Source organism: Furipterus horrens, unplaced genomic scaffold (assembly GCF_987537825.1).
Source record: "Furipterus horrens unplaced genomic scaffold, mFurHor1.1.pri manual_scaffold_2, whole genome shotgun sequence".
Lineage (NCBI taxonomy): Eukaryota > Metazoa > Chordata > Mammalia > Chiroptera > Furipteridae > Furipterus > Furipterus horrens.
Genome location: NW_028327172.1, coordinates 13,089,470 through 13,096,163, shown reverse-complemented (window position 1 = coordinate 13,096,163; position 6,694 = coordinate 13,089,470). Strand labels below are relative to the sequence as shown.

The 6,694-nt window shown below is 50.0% G+C and overlaps 1 long non-coding RNA gene across 1 annotated transcript; it reads right to left on the bottom strand.

Annotated features, from left to right (window-relative positions):
• Positions 1 to 2,765: 2,765 nt before the first annotated feature.
• LOC150017920 (uncharacterized) lies at positions 2,766 to 6,352 on the bottom strand. The gene is made up of 2 exons (XR_016509180.1): positions 6,278 to 6,352; positions 2,766 to 3,074 (listed from the first exon to the last, which is right to left on the bottom strand). It is a non-coding gene; the product is annotated as an uncharacterized LOC150017920 (long non-coding RNA).
• Between the last annotated feature and the right edge of the window lie 342 nt (positions 6,353 to 6,694).

The following is a 6,694-nucleotide window of genomic DNA, read 5'->3' as shown; positions in this document are numbered from 1 at the left end:
CGAGAGGGAAGGAGACAGGGGAGGGGTGAGCTCTCAGCTGCATGGAGCCTGATCAAGGAGGGGCTGGAAGAGAATCACAGCGTGACACCCATGCCGCCCTGACTGTGCAGGTGGGTCTGTGCTCCTTCGGGTGCAGACCCGTGAGCCTGTTACCCCCGTTCTGCAGCTGGGGCAGGTGATGCACAGAGAGATCACATACCCCGACCAAAGTCTGCAGTGAGTGCAGAGCTGGCATTTACACCCAGCTGGTCCTGTTTGGGGGGATGTGCCCTCAACCGTGCTGGGACAACAGGGTATGAATATAGAAATTCTGTCTGAGCCTGGGCCTGGGAGACACTGAGGCTAGAGCTGTTAGACATCAGAGTGAGGCCAATAGCTGTGGGAAGATTTTACAAAGAAGAATTTTGAGAACTGGTCCCATGATTCTTAGGCTCCTCAGATGGAGGGTAAAAGAAGCAGAGGGAGGTTCATGGAGGTTTCTTAGGAGAGCTGATAGACTGGTTAAGAAGGTACCCGGTACTCTTCCTGGGTCACCCTGATCTTTCTCCTTGATTCTTTCCCAGAGCTGGCCTGTCCAGGGCTGCAGACCACTCCTTCCCATCACTGGTCAGGGAGGTGGTCTTCCCTCCAAAGTCCCCTCTGTTTGCCTCGTCACTCATGAGTGGGCTTGTCCCAGGAACTGGCGTGCATTGGGCAGGCAAGGAGAAATCCAGGGCACATAGTGAATGCTGTGGCATTGCCCAAACCTCCCTTTCAGGACCGTGACTCATCACCCAGATACCAGGAGGGCTGACTCTGGAAAGAGGCACGTCACCCAAATACTCCCCCCTTCCTGTAGCCAGGGACTGGTCCCTGCAGGGATGCAGAGGCCCAGCCCCTTCCCCTCAATTCCAGGCATCTCTGAAGGGCCATCCAGCTTCAGAGCTCCCTGGGAGATTGGCAGAGGCCTCCGTTGTGACCACACGGAAGCTCAGCTCCTGCCCCTGCTTATCCTGCTCCCTGCAAAGGTGCTCCGGAGGGCTCTCCCCAGCAAGCCTGCTGCCTGCCAGCTGCCATCTCAGAATCTGTTTCCCAGGAATCTGAACCAAGATAGGGCTTACCTGTGTGTCAGGCGGGAACACATGCGATTGCTTACGGCTGTGGGTCTGTGAGCACATATATGAGGGCTGATATTTGAGCACATGTGGGCAGGATTGTGTGGGTGCGTACAAGTGTGCACACCTATGGTGTGTGTGTCCCTACAGGCCTGTAGAGCCTTGTGGGAGATGTTTGGGGCTACGGGAGGTCCAGCTGCCTGGCTCCTGAGCTTCCCTCTTTCTCTCACTAACAGGCCTGTGTGGCTCCAAATGGAAAAGCTCTGGTCTTCCTCGGTGAGTGTCCATGGAGCTTAGCAAGGTGGCCCAGGCAGATTCTGCCTCCTCTTTGTACCCTTCTCTTTTCACTGACCTGCCCCCTTGCTCGACCAAGGACCACCCCTACCTTGAAGAAAGTCTCCATGGAAACCAGAGACCATAGCTGGACAGAGAAGAGGAGGCGCTCTGGGCTCCTATGGTCCAGTGTCTCACTTGGACCAGACCGTGTGCATCTGTTCTCTGCTTGCTCACCCCAGTGATGGGCAGCTTATGCTGGGCAATCTCCCACAGACAAGTCCACCTGTCAGAACACCCCTCCCCTGAGTAACCCCAAGCCAGTTGCTCTGTTACTTCTGCTCAGCGGCCTCGGCTCCTGCCTCCTCCCCAGGTCAATCCCCAGAGCTGTTCCGAAGCAGCCAAGCTGTGCCTGCTCAGCCTTCTCTCCTGTCCCATGCTTCTTCCCCCAAGATTCCCACCATTCCTCATGTGAGGACACTAGATTCTACTCCACCTTCTGGGTCCCCCCTCTGGACACTGTGCGTATAAAGTGTGGGGTCCAGATTTGAAACCCCAGTGCTAGATGTAGCTGACCAGGGCAGGAAGCAGATGGGAGGGCAGTCCTTCCCATCGCTAAGGCCTCCATGAAGTTAGGAACCCATGTCTGGGCCCACTGTTTGTGCTTCCATAGATCCTAAAGGTCAAATAAAAATGACCAGATCATTTCAGGTGGAATTCCGCCAAGCTGGCCCCGTCCACTGTCCTGGGCTTGTTTCTTAGGTCATTGATTTTTTTTTTTTTTTTCCATCTGAAAGTGCCTGACTTTATATTGATTACTGTTAAAAAATTTTTTTCTTGTTGATTTTGACCCAGCATTCTGCTTGGAAAGAGAGCTTTGGATTATAAATCGGCTATATCAAAATAATTTGTGCTGTCAGGTTTGGGATGAACACATCTTTTGTGTCTTCATCCAAGTCTCTGGCAAAATTGTTGGAAGGTTGAAGCGAAGGCAATGTTTGCACCACGAGTCTCCTCTCTGAGTTTGTTCCCTCCACGCAAGCTCCTTGGATGGGTGGGAACTGTGCAAACCACCGTGACCTGACCTTCATCCTCTGATCGGCTAATCTAGTCATCTGTGAAAAGGGAGGAAATGTTTAATTAGGGGAACCTGGACATTGATGAGCCTGGGACCATGGCACGTTCTTTTCCACGTGCCCCAGACTTTCTGTCTGGTCAGCCAGTCTCAGCTGTTTGTGTCATGGTCAGAATTTACTCCGGCCCCTGTCCTGCTTTTTGTCACTCTTCTCTCCAATCTACTTGCAATTTTCTCATGTGCCCTGATTCTTGGACACCCCCCCAGCATCTTGGAAGTCTTTCCTGTGTAGAACAGCCATATAATTTTTCAACCAAAGGACATAATTTGAGAGTGTATTATTTATCAACTGCCGTGTAACAAATTACCCTAAAGCTCAGCAGCTTAAAACAACAAACATTGATTATCTCAGTTTCTGTGGGTAAGGCATTTGGGAGGGGCTTAGCTGGGAGGTTCAGGATGAGGGTCTTTCATGAAGTTGCACACATACGAGGACGTTGTCCAGGCTGTGGCCACCTGAAGGCTTGCCTAGGCTGGAGGACCCATTTCCAAGATGGCGGGCATGGCTGTTGGCAGCAGGCCTGTCTGTAGGACTGCTTGACTTTCCTCATGATGTGGCAGCAGGCTTTCACCTAGGTGAGTGATCCAAGAAAGAACAAAGAAGTGTCCACAACACTTTTTGTGACATAGTCCTAAAAGTCAGACACTGCCACTTCTCCTTGTTGTATTCATTAGAAGCAAGTTACTCAATCCAGCCCACACTCAAGAGAGGAAGAATTGGTCCCCTCCTTTTGAAGGAAAGAGTGCAAAAAACACATTGACATATTTAAAATCATCCCCAGGGAGTGAAAGGAGGCGCTGATTACACCAGGATGATGGATTTGAACCGGGACTATCCTGTGCAAAGCACATTTGGTCACCCAACTCCTTCACAGGCTCTCAAATGTTTGGACCATGAGCCACAGTTAAAAGTCAATCATGACCTTCACATACACATACATGACTGGAAATGTCCACAAAACAGCAATGAACTTTTTATGTTTGTATGGGAGGAAGACGTTTTCCTAGACCCTCTTAGAGTTCCTGGCTGGGTTTGAAAATTAAGGTGACAAAGATAAAGCATACATTTATTTAATATAAGTTTCATGTGACATGGGACCCTTTGTAAGGAAATGAAGATCCAAAGACACAGACCTGTAACCTTCTACATGTGGCGTGATGAAGTATGGACAGCCATGAGGACCAGGATAGGTGGAGAACTATGAGGTAACTGTAGTAAAGTGGGGGACACTTAGCAAGGTCTGCTTGTTCAGATTCTTCTTGGTGTCCCTCTGACTTTAGAGATAATGACATTTCTTTTCTCCAGTTAGATGGAGGGCCCCTCTCCCATGAGGGTCTTCTTGAATGCCTCAGGGAAGAAAACCGTAGGAGTTCAGAGTGACTTTCCTACATGTTGCATTTTCTCAAACTCCTATAGCTTAAACTACGCAATATGCCAAGGTGCCACCTTTTGGGGAAGTATGTCTTGAATGCCATCACACTGAAGTCTAAAATCTTCCATTCAATTTCATCCTATTTTATTCTGTTCTGCTCTGTATGTTCTTAAAATACCGCTGGTAGCCAACTAAATGTATTTCACAATTCAGCAATGGTGAGCGACCTGGTCTGAAAACACAAACCACTGTCCTAGCATGTGTTCCATGAGGACTCTGAAACTGCTTCTGCTCTCCATGTACTCCAGAGCTCTCCATGGGTCTGACCCAAGTTTCTTAACCTGCTACTTTTCTACCTTTTAGACCCCTCATCCCTCGACACATATACACTCAATCTTTAGCTCTATACAGTCAGTGAATCATGAAATGTCAAGAGTATGAAAGACACTCTGGACCAGGAACAACAAGTGTCCTTGACAATGCCCAGGACAGAAATTATTAATCAATCATGGTTCTGTCCCATTAAACTCGGTGCCTACTCAGAATGCTTCCCAACTCAGTGTGCCAGAATCCCATTGTGTGTGTGTGTGTGTGTGTGTGTGTGTGTGTGTGTGTGTGTGTGAGAGAAAGAGAGAGAGAGAGAGAGAGAGAGAGAGAGAGAGATTGAGAGAATCCATTTTACAAACACTGTCTGAAGCTAAAAAGCAAGCTCGGAAACCCAGAGCAATGAAAGGGCTTTTCCAAGGTCACACTGCCAGTCAGTGGCCTTCCAGAAATTGGTGACCTGCTCCCCCACCCAAGCTACTGCTCCCCTCTCTGAGCCCAGGGCTTTCCTTGACTACACTCATTTATTCACTGTCTTCTTGGATCTCATTCTCCTGACCAGGATCCAGCTATCACTCACCAGCTCACTCCTCACCCACCACCCATAGACTACCACGTGGTTATGATACCCCAGACCTTTTCCAGAGAGACCTTCACCTGGGCCTGACCGGCACAGGGCTACAGCCAAGCCAAACCCACTTTGGGATGCAAACCACAACAGAAAAGAACCTGCTCATCCTCTGGTCCAGCTTGGTCCCCATCCTTGACCACCCATCACCACCATGAGGGCCCATGCTAGGGCCCTTTGTTCTTCACGTGGCTGCTCACCCTGCACATGACTGCTCACCCTGCGTGGTTAGTAATGTTCCAGTCACCCTCTGGTGCCAGCCCAGGCATCAGCCTTCATCACCCCCTAACATACCAGGTGACAAGGCAAGCAACTTGGGCTCTGACTTCAGACAAACTTGAATTCAATTCCACTCTCTTTTATTAGTTGATTGATCTTGATCAAGGAGGCCACAGCTTTTTCATCTGTAAAGGGGGGAATTGAGCATCTTTCTCCCGGGTCATTAAACAGTGCATGCAGAGCCCTTAAATCAGTGCTTGGCACGTGTGGCCAGGGCTTAGGGACCCACTAGTAGTGATCTACCTTGATGCACAGGACCCCGACCTTCGCCAAACTATCTAAGATCAAATGTCAGCCTTCCTCTCTTGGTAGACAGCAAGAACAGTCACAAAATTCACTCTCCAAATCCAGCTTCCACTTTCTGCCACAGTGAATCTAATGTTTGCTCTGGTTGAGTGTAAGTACTTGTTGGACCATAAATGGTCCTTCAGTCAGGGCAGGGTGGACCTGGCTGAGCAAGACTTTCTCCAGGTTATTGTGGGTGTTGGTGGCACCCCACCCCCATCTCTTATTTCAGCCTATCCCCACTCCTCAGTTACTGGCTGACTGCTAATGGTTCACAGATTGTTTCCCCATTTAGAGAATCACCCTTGACCCAGCAGGAGCCAATGGCTGAGGGCCTTGTGAATACAAGAGGCCAGCCCCCTTGTTTGTAGTTAAATTTGTCCTGCAGAATTCCCTGTGGGATTAGGCTGAAGCACAGCTCCAGCTGAGATTTGCCCTACCCTACCTTCTCCCCTCCCCCACCCCCTCTCCTTTCCCAGTCCATGATGTGCACTGAATCCAGACCTCAGGCTCTGCTTCCAGACAACCATACCCAAGGTGGGCTCGCCATGATTCTAGTCTCAGCAATGCCCATCATTTCAAAATTTCAGAAAGAGGACATCCCCTCCCCTGCACGTTACCTACAGGCTGGTTTCCATGTCCTCCCCACCTCCCGCTTCCTAGAGGATGAGCCTCACCCATCTTCCCCCTCCTCGCCACCTTTACCTCTGTTTGATCTACCCCACCTGCTCCCCACCCAACCTCCACAGCAGCAACACTCATTTTCCTCCAGGGGACTCCCGAATCCATAAAGCTGCCGCGTCGGCCCCACTGTTCCAGCTGCCTGCTGGATGTCTGCACAGGGCTGTCTGGCGCCTGGAAACACCGACTCTAAAATTGCACTCACCTTCTCACCATTTTCCCCCAAACCCAGCTCCTCCTCCTGGCCGCTGGATGCTCTAAATGGCACTGCTCTCTCCAGCTCTTCGGGCTCCCAGCTTGGCTGAGTCCTGATTCCTTCTCTCCCCTGCTCAGCATCTCTCACGCATCTGGCCCTCTCTCCCCTCTTACAACCAGCCTCTGTCCCTCATCTGCCTCATCTGTTTTGAAACAATCTTGACAGACGTTTGCAAGCTGCTGGGTTCTCTGTGTTTATGAACTCAATTACCCATCGAAGTGATCATTGGGTGAATTATTTATCATCATCATCACCATTTGATAGATGAGGAAACTGAGGCATAGAAGAGTGAAATAAGTCACCCTAAGCCCTGCAGCTGAAAACTGGTTGTTTTATTCTGACTTCCCCAGAAACCAACCTTAAGTA